This window comes from Camelus ferus, chromosome 8 (assembly GCF_009834535.1).
Source record: "Camelus ferus isolate YT-003-E chromosome 8, BCGSAC_Cfer_1.0, whole genome shotgun sequence".
NCBI lineage: Eukaryota > Metazoa > Chordata > Mammalia > Artiodactyla > Camelidae > Camelus > Camelus ferus.
In genome coordinates, this window is record NC_045703.1 from 68102662 (window position 1) to 68119084 (window position 16423).

At 44.0% G+C, this 16423-nt stretch overlaps 1 protein-coding gene across 6 annotated transcripts in view; it reads right to left on the bottom strand.

Moving 5' to 3' along the window:
• The window catches only part of AGPAT4 (1-acylglycerol-3-phosphate O-acyltransferase 4), a 106893-nt gene extending 98968 nt beyond the window's left edge, over positions 1 to 7925 (bottom strand). For 2 of the 6 annotated variants that reach the window (XM_032485304.1, XM_032485301.1), the window contains exon 1: positions 7776 to 7923. The gene's annotated coding sequence lies outside the window, so the exon portion shown is untranslated. Of the gene's footprint in view, positions 1 to 7654 lie in introns of all 6 variants that reach the window. The other 4 variants (XM_032485303.1, XM_032485305.1, XM_032485302.1 and 1 more) reach the window with 4 other exon arrangements.
• Positions 7926 to 16423: the final 8498 nt, after the last annotated feature.

Here is a 16423-nt window from a genome sequence, read left to right on the forward strand (position 1 = left end):
ATTGCGGGGGCAGTGTGAATAACAGACTTGCCCTCTCACCCCCATCTTTCAGGCCCGGAGCGGGGAAGGGAGGGGACCAACAAAAGGAAGGGACATAGCAGTGATCCAGCACCCAGTAACCCCAGGCCCCGGGCGGGGGGAGCAGGTCTTACCCAAAGCAGGGGCAGGTCCAGGTGAGCTGGGCGGGAAGTGCAGGAGACCAGACGGGAGGGAGGGAGGGAGACGCTGGGAACATGCACAGAGACTGGGGGTCGGGGCTCAGAGGCAATGAGTTACTGGTGAGACCTGGGTGTGAGGCATGTGGTTCCCAGTGAAGCCCCAGGAAGCCAGGGAAAATCAGCAAATCCCAGCAGGTCAGATCTGCTGAGCCCAATTCCTTCTTTACATATGTTAACCAATCCCACCTGAGGGGTTCTTTCCACCCTGAGTTGAGGCCACCAGGGCTAAGCCAGAGCCCAGGGCAGGATCTCCTTAAAGAGAGTTCAGAGAAGCCCACCCAGCCCCACCCAGCTCCCTCCTGCAGCCTTGGGTGACAAGGTGACTCTCCATGCAGGTTTGCCAGAGAAAGGACACTTAACCTTTGAATACCCTCCAGTTAGTAGTCTGCCCTTCACTTATTTAACTGTTACGTTACCACTCCGCTCTCTTTATTAATTTCGGTGAATGAAAGGCCCCTCTGGTTGGGACTCATCTTTGTAAACTTGGAGGGATGGGCTTGCTCGGCTCAGGCAGCCGACCCCGCAGGCTCCGATGTGGGAATTCCCTAAAGCCCTGGTTCCCAATTGCAGGCCATGTTACCCCTGCAGGGGACATTGGGCAATGTCTGGGACATTTCTGGCTGTCACTGGTGGGGTGGCGGTGGCATCTAGAGGATGGAAGCCAGGAATGCTGCTAAACAGCCTACAATGCACAGGATGGCCCCACAACAAAGAGCTATCTGACCCCAAAAGTCAACAGTGCAGCGATGAAGAACTTGCCGTAAAGGAACGTCAGTCCGGGGAGGTCCCAGGCTGGAAGGCCCTCCGATTAGACAAACAGGACCTCGGATCTCTTGTGCCCCCCTTTCCCTAGGCTCGAACACCCAATCAGTGCCAGGCATTCCCCTCAGCTCTGGAAACTTTGATGAGAAGCCCTCAGGGCAGTGATAGGATCGCACTGTAAGGAATTGTCATATAACGTGATCGCATCTGGGAAGAGTGACTTTTATGAACAGGTTTGAGCAAGAATGTCAGGAGAACAGAGGCCAAAGATTTAGGAAATAAGCCCAAAGGGTTATACACATCTGGGGAAGGAAGCTGCTCCCGTATCTCCTTTCAACCTCCGCTCCCCCATGGCAGGGGGAAGGAGCCAGAATTACTTACACCAGGACCCAGCAGGAAGTTTCAGGTGCTTGCACTGATTGTGTGTTGATGGCTGCAGCATCCTGGGAAGTGCTCGAACAGACTCTTTAAAATTTCATCAGCCTGGGTTAACCTCTGCCCCCAGAGAGGTGACAGCTCACAGGGAAAAAGACCAAACTCACTCCTGGGTCAATTCATTCCTCCCATTTTCCTCTCAAAGTTTGTCTGAGATAAGCACTAAGATAAGTATTATCTTTTCAGATAATACTCTGCTTTAAACTCGCTAATAGATTTGCTGACAATTGACAGCAGAAAAGAAAGTCTGACTCCATGTACCCACGGCCTGGGGAGCAGGCAGCCAAAGCAGGCATCCTGAAGGGCAACTTCTCGGCAAAGTTCAGTCCTTGGTCAAAAACTGGTCTTGAGGACAATCTGTATTTAACTCGATGTATGACCTCTATTGTCACCTGAATATTTTAATCACAGAGCCCTTTCCCTTCCCCCACCACATCACCTCGCTGGCTAAACCACAACAAAACAACAAAGTTCCCTGAAAACTATTAGAGTAGCCTGTCTTACAAGTCCTACTATTCATTTTCCCCCAAGTTCTAAAATATTTCTCTCTCTTCCAGTATTTCTGAAGCTCCTGAAAACTAGGATGAAAGGCACGGAGAGGTCCACACGGCAGTGAGCCGTTCACTGCTGCAGAAATACCTGCTGAACGTCTGCTCTGTCTGAGGCACCGGGCCGGCCCTGGGCACCGATGGACAAATCCAACACCAGTGAGATGGGGGTTGGGGGGGGGGTCTTGGGTCAAATCTCAGCTCTGTTACTTATTATGATACTAGGTGAGTAACTTATTCTCTCTAATCTTTACTTTCTCTATCTGCAAAATGGAAAGTGGTAACAGTTTTTACCTGCTTAGTTGGTTATGCGGATAAAGGCAACTGACAGATGTGAAGTCTGTGTAACAGGCTGGCACAGAGGATGCCCCCAGCACAGGTGGGCTGCTGTCCACGCTCACATATATCCTACAGGTTGGCCGGTCACCCCAGCATCCCTGATGGCGTCTGTCACCCCCAGACTGGGGAATAATCCCCTGCAGTAGTTTTAGTGTCCAGTTTCAAACTCCCACTAAGTACAAAATATGCCTCTTCTCTCGTAGGATCCTACATAGAAATGACCATGAATCGGCTATTGTGCACAACCCGGGGTCTGAGGGGAGAGATCTGTGCCGACCAGAGACATCTGGAACAACTTCCAGCAGAAGGGAGGAGCTGATCTCATCTGAAATCAAAATAGCAAAGAAGAAGGGGGATTTGCTAAACGTTTTCTCTGAAGGTCAGGCGAGCTCTGGAGAGTGGTATTCCAGATGAACTTGACTGTGTCGCCAGCATAATTTCTGTGCTGAAGGTAGAAATTACATGGGATAAAACAATTCTGCCGAGAGGAGCTCCAGTACAGCATGAGGTGCTGCAACAAGGCTTTGATGTTATTTATTCGGGGTGTGTAGGTTTAAAGTGTTGAAACTCACCTGGTTTTGTCACAGACCTTGCAACACGTACTTGCATCATCTTATGTGAAATCTAGTAATAGAGGTTATCTAAGAAAACAATGGGCATATAAAATTTTGATGTGGTGAGAGTTTCTCTTTTAAAAACACTGTACTTTGAGTCCACCTGGAGGGACCTATAGTCCCGTGGAAGTCTACAAGGAACTCTCAGTCAGTTTAGACTTTTCAGAAAGAGAATGGACAAGCCTTCTGAACTCTGTGCCTCTGTGTCTCAAGGGTGGAAAGCTCACTTCTCTTATTTAGTTAATCAGCACGTTTACTGACATCAGGCATAAGCTCCACCAATGAGGAAAATTATGGAATAAACAGTCCACCACTAAGCACTTTCTCCCTCGCTGCCCAGAACGATCTCTGTATAAAATTATTCAATGAAAGAAGTACCTAATGCCATTGAAACTGAGTGGGACTCTGTGGGGCCCTCCAGGGCACAAGAGCCTTTCCGCGTCCCCCGTTTCTTACTTGCAGGATAAAGGCTTCAGCCTCCTAGACTTCCCTGAGTTCCAAAGAGCAGACTGGAACAGTTGCTAATCAGGGAAGGCAGGGAAGGCAGAAACGAAGGAGGAGCAATCAAGAAATGACAGTGCAGCTATTGAAGCAGGATCTTGGCTCCTAGTCAAGGGACACACATAACAGTATCTTCAAATTCTTCTGCGGGAACTAAGGCCCCCCACCCTGGTGGAGAATGGCAACTTCAGGCTAAGCACAAGACACTGGCACACCCCAAATTTTGCCTGTGAAAACTCCCCCTCCCCGCTGAAAACCACTGGGGAGTTCCGGTTTTTTGAGCATATAACAACAGATAAACAACAAGGATTTACTGTACAGCACATGGAACTATATTCAATATCTTGTAAAAACCTATAATGGAAAAGAATCTGAAGCTGTACACTTGCAACTAACACAATACTGTAAATCAACTGTAGTTTAATAAATTTAAAAAAAAAAACCAGAAAAATAAAAAAAAAATACCTCTGGCTTAAGGAGCTGTTTCTACAGCTGTCTTCCTGCTCGTTTCTGAGCGTCCTCAGGGGAGAAATAGTTTCTTACTTCTTGCTAGATCCATAATATTACACAGTGCCTGACACATGATACCAAATCTCATTTGTTGAGCGAACGAATAACTGGATGTATGAATGAATGAATAAATGGTGACTGAAAGGTGGGACTCAGGGTCAAAGGAAGAAGGAAAGCAAACCAGATTGGAGTAACGAAAACGAACACGGGTAGGAAATCTTTGTGCAGCATGAGTGTGTTTTGAAAAATAAAGGAAGACAGGTCAGATAGATTGTTCCATGATGACGGTCACCAAAAATTGCTCTTATTTGAAGACATTTCCTCTTAGTCATTAGGAGAAAATGGAGATCAGCTGGTCAAGGTCTCTCCCTTAAAAACCCTTCAGATGTTTGAAAACTGTAGCTACTTACACAATATATGTCTTACTCCCAGTGGTGTCCCCAGCACTTGGCACATAATAAGTGCACAATGAATACTGCTAAAAGAACAAGTCCATGATGTAAGCGTCCTCTTTCTCACAGCCTTAGCAGTGATCCTCCCTGGTCCATATGTGAAGCTAAATTTCAGATTTCCAAAACTTCCTTTCCAAATAGACTCTGTCCTGAACACAGATGATTGAATTAGAATTGCTCAGGCTCTGGGTCACGTTAGATGGTTATTAAGTCAGGCTTGATTACATATGAACCTTTAGGTGCACAAACCATTCAGAACTGTGAATGGAGTGTCTCCCATGCCCATTATATCTCCTTTCCAGAATACAGCACGAAACATAGTCAGTCTGCCAAACGCTCATCTGAGCATCCCACAATTTAAAGCAATGGCAATGGTCAGTATTATTAGCATGACGTTGTGGGTGTGTGTGGAGTTCCCTGTCCCAAATTTCTGACTTGTTTAAAGTCTGATTTAAGTCTGGCCTTCACTTCTTGAGCTTCAACTCAAAAATAATCGGATTAGGGAGGATTCTGCCTCCTACTCACATAATCTTTCTTTTCTACCGGTCCTGATCTGATTTAAAGGAAATTCTGTCCCTGAATCGCTACTAGTTCTTTCCACCAGCACAGAGAGCTCCTGCCTGGTTTCCACACTAAAGTCAGACGGACTTCTCCCTGCTTGAGACAAGGACCTTGAGCCACAACCCATCCCTGGGACCTGGACACCTCTGCCTCTTCCCCTTGAATTGTCTGTCTCCTCCCTTCAAACCTTCAAGGCCTTCATCCCTGTGATAGTCTTCTCAGACTAACCGCATCCCAATTCTAATCTCCCTCTTGCCTTGCCTCCTTCTCTCCAGCTGTGTGCCCTTCGACACTTGCCGTCACCCTGTTTGGTGGATTTCAAACTTGAGAGCACAGACTACAACTTCTATTTTCTTCACAGACTTCACAGCACCCAGGTCAGAGCCATGAAATCCCAATACAGTGCCGACTGACTCCGACTTCAGAGGTGATTTCCTCCACATCACCCCCATCCAGCCCCTTTTATCAGACCTTGAATTTGCTTTGCATCTATTGCTCCATTGACTTTCCCCAGGTCAACTCTGGTAATTATATTTTCAACTTCTATTCAGGGTCCAATTATAGGACAGTGATTTTTTATTCATTTTTATTTTGGGCTGAACTTCCAAACAATCCTTGCTACTTGTCCTTTGAACTCCATCCCACAAGGCTTTCTGTTGTGAAACTCCTAGGTTTGGAAACTCAAGAGTGCCCACATTGTAGACTTTGACTTACACCCTGTCCATCTGCTCCACCAGGTCACATGGTAAACCTACATCCTTGAGGACCCTCTTCAGGCTGGAAACACAGTAACTTAGCATGACTGCTTTCCACACTCTGCACACATTGAAAATCTACAAGCCAACTGTTTATCTGTCCTAACACATGCTTTTCCAAATGAGAGTCCTATTTTTTAATGACACTTTTCTGTGCTTCATGCTTTTTTGACTAGTTTTCTTGTCTTTAGCTTTATTTAGTTCTTGTTAGTTTTGTGCCATGCCCCGTTTTTAGATAACTTTTGTATCTGAAATACTTAAGGCCTCTTGCACTATACTAAGTTGTACAAGTTATAGACAACCATGTGTTTAGATAAGGATCTCGGCAAACAGAAAGAACCTCATGAAACCACCCCATCTTCCTGCTTCCCCTCAGAGGGGTTACTCTGCGGTTTCTAAGTCATGCTTTTGGCTTCATAGCAGGAAGGCACTGGGAGGGCCAAGCCACCTTCACAAATCTTTACCTAAAACTACAGATAAATTTAAGAATCAAGGATGAGATTACTATTGATCTGTCTTATAAATGCTAATCTGGTAATTCAGGATATCCATTAAAAGAATCACGCCTGTTTTCAAACAGTTCCTCAGAGGTAGTGGATAAAAGCATCAATTTGACTCCTACCTGTTAATAAGCCCATTTGGACTATGACTTTTCAACAGATGTGTCACTTGATTTAATCACATTTAACTTTGCTTATTACTCGGTAGATGATGCTTTTCCATAGAGGATATTAAGGAGATTCAGTAGTTTTAACTTGGGGCTCGACTTGTCCCTTTTGTCCCTGCCCAACTGCATACACACACATCACACCGCGCACATCAAACACGTAACACATTCACACACGCGCGCACGCACACTTTCTCCCTTATCCCATGATTTTTTTTTTTTTTTTTTTTTTTTTACTAAATGAGGATGCTTGTCTAACAATCACAGATGGGTTCAGCCTTTCCCAATTTTGAAAAAGAGGTCTACAGACCCTCACTTTAAGGAGAGTGGACAGCGTGACCGGTATAAGGATGATGCCCAAAAAACAGAATCTTGCTGGTAGTTACCATTTGTTACTCACTTATACTTGGTGAACTTAGATTTTGTACTAAATAAACTCAGACTAGAGCAAAGCCCCCTCTTTTAAACATTTAGACTTTTGGTCAAACCTGGGCAGAAAGTAACATATCTGTCAGCACTGATTCTCAAACACCCTCTCAAACTTTTTTTCAAGGATCTCACCTCCTGTAAAGAAGTAAGTACTCTCACCCCTTCTTAGTTTGATCACAACATTAAGATCACATCTTGAGAACAGTTTAGGTTTCCAAAAAAATACCAATAATGGAAGATTTACATAAATATCAAATCATTCTTTTTTCTAATTCCTAGATCTGATGAAGAAACTCCTGGGCTGAAAAGTAAGTAAATAAAGAGGTAATTACAAATGCCTGTTTCCTTGACAACTCCCCTCCCCCAGCCCGCCTGTGATAGGGAAAAACCAAAAAGGGGGTGAGGAGGGGGTAGCCACGAAGCCAGGCTGCCTCTGAGCAGCCCCGGCCATAACCGGCGCGGAAAGCAACAAACGCGGAGCAAATACAAATAAAGCGATTTATATCGGGGCTGCATTGGGTGTAGTATTTTTGTGGTTGCCATAGAAACGCCAGAGACGGAAGAACATGTTGCATGACACAAAAGGGACCGAGCTGTAACAGGAACCTTCTCCCCGGCTTCATCTATGGCAGATGAAAATTCTTCCACCCGAGGGAGGGTGGGGGGTGGGCAGGGGGAAATTAAACCCAGCACAGCAGCTCGCAATCCCAACAGAGACAGGTACGCTCACCCAGCTGAGCACAAAGAAATGGTCCTTTTGCGGCAGCCAAGCCGGCTCTGCCTTCCAGGGCGGCCCCTCCACGTTCCCACTGTCCCCAGATTTCCTTCTCCTCCGCCTTCCTCGCCTCCTCTTTCTTACCTACCCCTTCCAGAGGCTTTAATGAAATCCAGCCAAGGAGAGGATAACAGTGAGAGCGAGAGGGATACACACATCCGCCACGCCCAGAGGTGAAGTCGCCTGGAAATCGCACGCACCGCACATACCTCCTTTCTGGCCGCCCTGGACACATGGACTTAGAAACCACAAACTGAAAGGGAGCAGGCTGGGGTGCAGAAATTGCCACTAGTTTATAGGAGCTGTAAGTCAGCCAACACTGGAAAGAAAAAGCGAGACTCCACCCATGGGGTGGACCCTTCGGGAAAAAAAAAAAAAGTGGTCCTCAGCTGACGTCTCTCCCCACCCCATGTCACTTCCTTTTAAAGCTACAATTTAGCGGTTACGGGGAGGGAGATACGGGCTGGTGTAATATGAGTCACTCCCCTCCCCTTCCAATTATTGTGAAGAAGTGCTTCGATTGGCTTCACGTTTGAAATCTCTGGCTCGAGAACCTGCCAGAATCGGAAACAAAGCCCGCTAGGTGGCCTTTCTTTTTCGGCCGCGCCTCCCAAATCCTGTTGCATCCCTGTGCCGACATGGCTCCTCCAGCCTCAGCGCGGGCGGACTCCAGCCCCGTCGGCGTGGCGACCTGGAAATTGCCCTAAACGGGCTCATCTTTACGGCAGCAAGCACACGCTCGATTTGTTTTGTGAAATACCCACACTCTGAAAACCCCTGCACCTCTCACTGCTGCGCTGTGCGGGACGGAGATTGCATTCCGCTCAGAAGAGCCCCAGAGCACCTTCGACAAAATAATACTGCAAACTCAGGAGATCGGAGATGTTAGGAAATGGGGAGCGGGGAAGAGGGGGTGGGGGAGAAGCTTGCAGGGCGCCGTATTTTCTCCCCGCAAAGCGGCCACCGCGGTTGATTAGCAGTGCGCGCGCGCACACACGAGCCCGTGCACGTGGCATTCACACGCAGCGTTAGAGAGGGTCTGGGGAGACCTTTATATAAAGACAGTAGTGTCATCGTAACTTTAAAAGCGGGCGGGCCGTTGAATCTCCAGAAATGCTAGCTCTCCAACATGCCTAAAAAAACTACTTTAACCTCCAAACGGTAAAGATGTACGCCCTTCAAATGTTCTCTATTAGAACCATTATCGCAAATAATATTTGAGTATTAACATATGACTGCCGTGTTCACCCCTGTTCTTTAGAGGTTTACAATCCACAGGAAAAAAATAAAATGTTCACAGATAACTAGACCATATTGCAGAATTACTAAGAGCTATGAAAGTGCTAAAAACAGTGTGTCACGAACACAGAGGGGGTGGAAAGAACTCTTTTGGGTTATGATGGGGGAAAGAAGGGCATTCATAATCCTGCGAATGTGGTTTGGGCTGGGTGGTACATGGTGTGCGGCATTTTGATAGTCTGTGATGGAGAGGGGGAAAAGCCTGAATGGGGATGAGGGGGGATGAAGGGCACCTAAGGCATGGAAAACGATCAGAACAGAAAACTCATGTGTGGTAATGGTTTATTTTGATGTTCATGTGAAAATAAATTTGACCATTTAGAAATATTTATAAAAGATGTTTATAAGAAGTTTCTTGCAGCCAAAGCAATTTTTAAGCGTTCTCATAACTTTTCAGATTATGTTTTAAAATCCATTTGTTTCTAGTTTTTCAGAGCACTTCTCAAGCAGAGTTAGATGGACTGTTTTTCATATTTGAATTTTTAGTGGGGATCTATTTCAGAATCTACAGATTGTGTACATTTGTGCTGTATTTACTACAAGTACAGCCAATGATTTCAGTAGAAACAATATGAAAATATTTGACAATTGCAAGTTTTATTCTGGTCATAATCCTTTACTATGTGTTTATTACATTATGATTACAATTATTATGCTTTTTTTTTTCTGCTACAGTAACACTTTGCCTATTTAGATGATTTTGCTAACAGCCTGTTACCTTAGAAATATAGCTGAGAAATACAGGAGGATAAAAGGCTACTTCTAAAAATTTAAAGTGGAAATACAACATTTGAAGATGAAATCCTGTGCATTTTATTCAAACCCATTTACAGACCCTCTTTATTTTAGATCTCCTGATTTAGCTATTTCCATCTAAATAAATTGCGAGAATTTCCAGGTCACAATCTAACAATTCAGTCCAACAAATATTTATTGAGTCTCCATGCTAGTTGCTGAAGATGCAAAAACACAAGGACGACATGGACATTGACCCAAGGGAGTCAGAATCTTTGGAAAGAAAGAAGCCTGTAAGATAAGATACGAGGAGCTACATTAAGATATGATGTAACAAAGACAGTAATTGAAGTCTGTACAAGGTTCAGAGATGGTCTAAAGAACGGGGAAAGGAAGCAGGGGAGTGTGTCTGCATAGTTTCCTAGTCAGAGCAAACTGTAAAGGGGTGAGAATGACCAGTAGATTCATGAGTGAGACTGTAAGAACTAAATGCTGACAGTCGGAGAGAGTTAAAATGAGGTAAGAGGCCTAAACTGGTAGCTCATAAAAAGGTGACACAAACAGCCATTAAACAACAACAACAGAAAGGATGCAGCCTCACATAAAAATAAAAATAGAAAGGAAGAGATGTCATTTCTTTGCCTGTCAAACCTTCAACAAACTTTAGTGTACTATATGAATAGGATGCTGTCAATGGGCTTGCTCCCGTCTTCCTGGTGGCAGTAAATTGGACCTTCTTTCTGGAATTTGATTAAACAAGATGTCTCATGAGCCTTTAAAATGCTCATACTCTCTGGGGGATGAGGGTGTAGCTCAGTAAGAGAGTATGTGCTTAGCATGCACGAGATCTTGGGTTCAATCCCCAATACCTCCATTATAAAAAGTTATAATAAATATATAAATAAACCTAATTATCTGCTCCCCTTAAAAATGATAAATAAACAAAGTGGTTAAAAAAAAGTTCATACTCTTTATCCAATAATTCAGCTACAAGAATTTATACCAAGGAAATAGGCAAAGATAACCTCAAAGGTTTAGGCATACCAGAGTCGTTCACAATAGTGAAGACTGGAAACCATCTCAGTGTCAGAAGCAGGAGATTAGTTATGTTGATAGTGTGTTATTCAAATGACAGAACACTCTACAAAAATTAAAAAATTAAAATAAATATGGAACTAAACTATCTATAAAACAGGAACCTTTTGTTATGATTATATGCTATATATTATATTAGGTGTGTAGTGGGTTGAATAGTGTTCCTCCTAAAATCCATGTCCATACAGAACCTGAGAATGTGACCTTATTTGTAAACAGGATCTTTGCAGATGCAATTAGTTAAGATGTGGTCGTGCTGGATCAGGATGGGCCCTAAATCCAGTGACTGGAGGTCCTTATAAGAGAGGACAGAGAGAGACACACACAGGGCAGGAGGCCACATGGTGATGGAGGCTGAGCCTGGAGTGATGCCGGCCGGGGAACACCGAGGCTTGCGTTCCACAACCACAGGAACCAACCCTGCTGATGAAAGGGTAGGAACCTGACAGAATGGCTTCCCTGATGCTGGGGCTGTTTGCTGATTCATTCTGACTTAAAATTCCTGCACCTTGTTTTTCTCTTTTCTCTGACAAGCCCCCATCTCTGCTTCACTTGCTCAAATGCGTTTGTGCTAAACAGCCCCCAGCCATTCCAAGACACTCTCCATTCCTTGTACATTCTTTACCCAGAATAGCTTATCCTTTAGCCTAGAAGCTGTTTTCCAGAAAGGTGGTCCCAAGCTGATAGCGTCAGAAGAATGAACAGACCTTCTGGAGTTTCTTCGTGACGCCTGCTGGATTCATCAAGATTAAGAAGAACACAGCACCTGGAAACGCCCTGATTGTTGTCACCTTTCTGTTCCACCTGGTTTTTCTATAAAACCTCAGGACACCAACCCCACGAGGGGTTCCCAGCCTGCTGTGACCCCCCTTTGCCTGGCCAAGCAATAAAGCTGCTCTTCCCTAATTTTCCCAGAACTCTGCCTCCAAGGCTCAGTTTAGCTATCGAGGGACACAAGCTGGTTTTTCAGCAACACTGACAGCTTAATTGCAGACTCTCAGCCTCCTGAACTCTGAGAGAATCCATCTCTGGTTTTTAAGCCCCTCAGTGTGTGCAGTCTGTCACAGCAGCCCCGGGAAGCTCACACATTGTGTGCAAAAGTCCCTGCACTGCTCGAGATTATTTCTGGACTGTGAGATTGAGGATGCTTTTTTACTTGCTTCTTTATATTTTATTGCATTTGGAAAATTTTTCTATCGTAAGTATTTATAACTTTTATAAAAGAAAATGGTCATGATGTAAACACAGAAGACTCAAGGTTTCTAATGTCTTAAGTGTTGTAGGATGATTTAGGACAGAAGCAAAGACTAATTGGTGATGATTACATGTTCAATCCCAAAGATTAAAGTATTTTCAGAAACTTCTGTTAAAGGTAGAATGCTGCATGTTTCAAGAAAGGTTTTTTTAAGCAAAATGTTGGCACTTAAACGATGAATATCATTTATCTAAAATGTTAGCTCACGTACCATATATTTAACTGCTGTGCTGGATGGTTGAGCTATTCATGACAGTACTTCAAACAGCCTCTTCTCTTAACCCATCATTAGCTGCATACTGATAATACTTTCACTTTCTTTTCATTTGGCTTATTGTGAACATGAATATAGATACATCCACATAAACCTATATATACGGTTTGAAAATTTCCTCAAGTTGTAAAATATAAACAGGTCATAGAATTGTGATTTTAACGATCTCACTGTATGCAAATTAGGAATTGTTACTCCTTTGAGGAGACAAAGAAAGAAGTGTACATAATAAAGTCAGTTTGATATTTGGAATGCATCATCTTATATTTAATAGTTGTATATGTCAGCCATTTCTAATTGAGCCTTACAAGTGTGTCATGTATATGTTTTTAATGACCAGCAATCTCTTACGGCTATATTGTTATTACTGCAATTATTTTAAATATACTCAGACAGCTTTAACGTTACCTGTCACTGAGGAAAGTACAGAGGACCTAGACGAGATTCCTCCTTGATCAATGATGATTATGACCCAAGTCATTCCTCAAACATTAATGTCCATTGATCAGCTCTCAACGCATGTTAACTTAGAATTTTTCTTTAAACCTCTGACAAATTGTTCTCAGTGTTCACTTAGCTCCTTTCTCTTCTAGATTGCTCCAGGTCCATTCAGCCTGGCGGGGGTGGCCCTGGAAAGTCATTCATTCCCTCCTCCTGCATCCAGACAGTGAGCAACTGGGAATCATATGTTGTAGGAACAAGTCTACCGCAACAGGAGGAACTGAATTCAAATCCATTAATGCCCAACTGATTGGCAACAAATAGAGAAAGTTCCCAGCTTCACAATCTGATTTTAAAAGACAAGGTCACACAAAAGAATACTGAGATTTAGCACTTGCATTCTTTATAACCAAGTGAAAAACAAAAAGGACACCGCTTTGAGTGGCATTTCACTCTGGATGATTTTCAGCCCTTGTACTTTATGTATTGTGTGATTTTAAAAAAATTTTTGCTAAGCATGGATTACCTTTATAAACAGAAAGCTGGATTTTTTTTTTAAAATAAATATTTGTTATCAAATGTTGACATAATGCTTTTCTCTATTTGGCAAGCTTATAGCTTAGCGGCACCTTGGAGGGTAATCTAATCAGTGTGGTCGTGGACCATTAAGGTGGGAGCTTGTTAGAGGTGTGGAATCTCGGGCCCCACCCCAGACCTACTGAATCAGAAACTGTATTTTCACAACATCCCCAGGAGATTCACACGCCCATGAAAGTTTGAGAAGTACCTGTTAGAGTCCAAATCTCTCATTTCACAGAGGATGCTTCCAGGTCCAGGAAGGCTGAATCTGCTTGTCCTGAGTTACACAACAGACAGGGAATGGAGCTGAAGCAAAACCGCAGTTTTTAGTGATTCCTACCTCAGAATTCTTTCCACTGTGTCCCGTAGGCTTTCAGACGAAAACTAAGTCTGAAAGAAAATCTATTGGCATAAAAAGTTAAAAGAGAATTTCTACTTAAACTCATGTGCATTATTCTACATGTAGTTATTAAAAGTCCATCTGTACTTCGGGCATTTGCATTTATACATAGTCAGATTTACCCAAAGGAAATTAATCTCGGAATTTGGCAACTATCAGACCAAAGTTGGCAAAAAGCATGTGACATCTTTTCTCCATGATCACTCATTTTATCTTGGTTTCAAGCCAAAACCACGTCTAGTTGAATAAAATGTAGCCTCATGACTGATTCACAAGAGGCGACAACAAGGAAAAATGGGCTCCCCGTGCCTCCTTGCTTCTGCTCCTGCCACTGTCCTGTCTGCTTGGTCTTCGCCAGGCAGCCTTTGTGAAAGGGAGTTTTGCAAAATAAAAAACAAGAGAGAAGGTGATTCTCCCCTCTCTCTGCTCTGTCCTTGGGTACATGAGAGTCCCTGTATCCTTACAGTAAATGAACCATCAAGCTAGCTTTGTTACTTGCAACAGAACCCTAATTCTTTTTTTTTTTTTTTAACATGGTTCATTTGCATCTTCTGGCTACTTATCTATAAACTGTCACTCCAGTAGTGAGAAGCCCGGCTCTCGCCATCCTCCATCCATTCATTTATTTGTTTAAACTCAGTATACATATATTTTTTAATTGAAGTACAGTCAGTTTACAATGTTGTGTCAATTTATGGTGCACAGCATGATGTTTCAGTCATACATATACATACATATATTCATTTTCATATTCTTTTTCATTGTAGTTACTACAAGATATTGAATATAATTCCTTGTACTATACAGAAGAAACCTGTTGTTTAACTATTTTATATACAGCAGTTAGTATCTGCAAATGTCGAACTCCCAATTTATCTCTTCCCACTTCCTTCCCCCCTACCCTCTGGAACTATAAGTGTGTTTTGTATGTCTGTGAGTCTGTTTTGTAAGTAAGTTTGTGTCTTTTTTTAAAGATTTCACATATCAGTGATACCATTTGGTATTTTTCTTTCTCTTTCTGGCTTTCTTCACTTATGATGGTCTTCAGTTCCCTCCATGTTGCTGCAAATGGCATTATTTTATCCTTTTTTATGGCTGAGTAGTAGTCCATTGTATAAATATAACAGCAGTATAGGAGGGTTCCTATTCTTATGCCTTGACTATTTGTGCTTTGGTCTTGGTATGTATCATTGGCATGTACATTTTAATTTGTCAGTCTCTTTCTTCTATGATCTCAACTGCTTCAACACTCAATTTTATTTTCCACTCACTGTCCTGTCATTCCATATTAACTGCTTATTTTGAATTCATTTATTGTGTATGGTGTAAGGTGTTTAAGCTGATTATCCAACTGCCATTTTCTTGTATCGTGTATTAAATAAATCGCCTGTTGTTTTGAGTGTGCTGGCTCTGGAAGTGTGGGCTTTTGGAGAAAACAGATTTGGGTTGGGACCCTGGCTGAGGAGATCAATCCTATTGTGGTCGGGTGTGGCCTTTCCCAAGAAGGAGAGCACACCCTCTCCTCTGTTCCACCTGCCAGGCTCAGCAAGACGCTGAGGACGAGGAAGCACCATCTACCTGACCCCCAGACCCACCCGCATCCCACACCAGGGGTTCCCCGTCTGGATGACTTGAGTCATCCTCCAAGTTGAAGCTGCAGGACACTAAGGACCTGGTGGCCCAGGACAATGGACATTACCAGTGGCCAGAAGCAGAGCTGGAGCAGTTGGCTGAGCAGGGACCTTTGCCGGAGGAGAAGGGCAAGCCAGTGACCACTGACTCTGCCCAAGCAGAAGAGAAACGGATGTGCCTGAAGGAAGAGAGATGCGGGTGTGGGGCTGACCCCCGTGCAAGTCTATCAGGTGGTTCCTGGCCTCGCTCAGCGTCTAGTTGAGCAACGTTCATCGCCTGAGGTTTGCTGTGAGTCACCCAAGTTCCCCCGCCATGCTGTGGCCAACACCCACCCTTAAATTTGCTGTCACTGCTTCTCTTCTTGGTAGTCCTGGCTTCGCTCCCACCAGGTATGTTTTCCCTGGCCTCTCTGCTGAGAAGCAGACCTTTGGGACGTTTTCTCCAGCTGCTGTGTTTCACCCTGGCGTTCTCCAAGTCCTACTCAGAAGGTGGTTCTATTGAATCAGGGCGCATGGTTCCTGGCTTTTCCCCTCGTTCGGCATCCCGCACTGCCTGCATCTGCCCTGGGCGCCCGCCTCGCGGTCACTGGAGTTCTTGGACTGACTTGGTGAGGCGGTATCCCCCGCACTAAGCCATCATAGAACTTGGCCTTTGCCCTCGGCAGACCAGGTGTCGCCTTTGGCTGGCGTATGAGACATTGAGAGCTGGTGTTTACATGCTCCTATCCCTGCGCGTGTCCTTCCTGAAATATGTGGTCTGTGTTTTACTCACATCGTATTTTCCGTGAACTGGTGTTCAGTCACCTCTGTGCGTTTCTCCTGGATGGGTCTTGGGACTTCAAGTGCTCGCTCCCTAGGAAATGGCTCTTCCCATGACTCCACACTGAGCTGGAGGGGGAGTTTCCCAAGGGCTTTCCAGATCAGTGTTTTGCTGAGATGAAAAGAAGGATCTGAGTTATTTATTTCTAAGAGAAACCTCTTAGTGGATGTTTTAACCAAGGTTTGGCTAAATTGTGAAATAAATTTTTTCAAAGCAATTGTACAGTTTTGAGCATAAAAAAAAAAAGAGGAATCAAAGTCTTAAAAAATGCTATTTAGGAAGAAAGTGTATCCTGCCCTGCCCCTGCCCCATCACTGCCCTGTGAGTG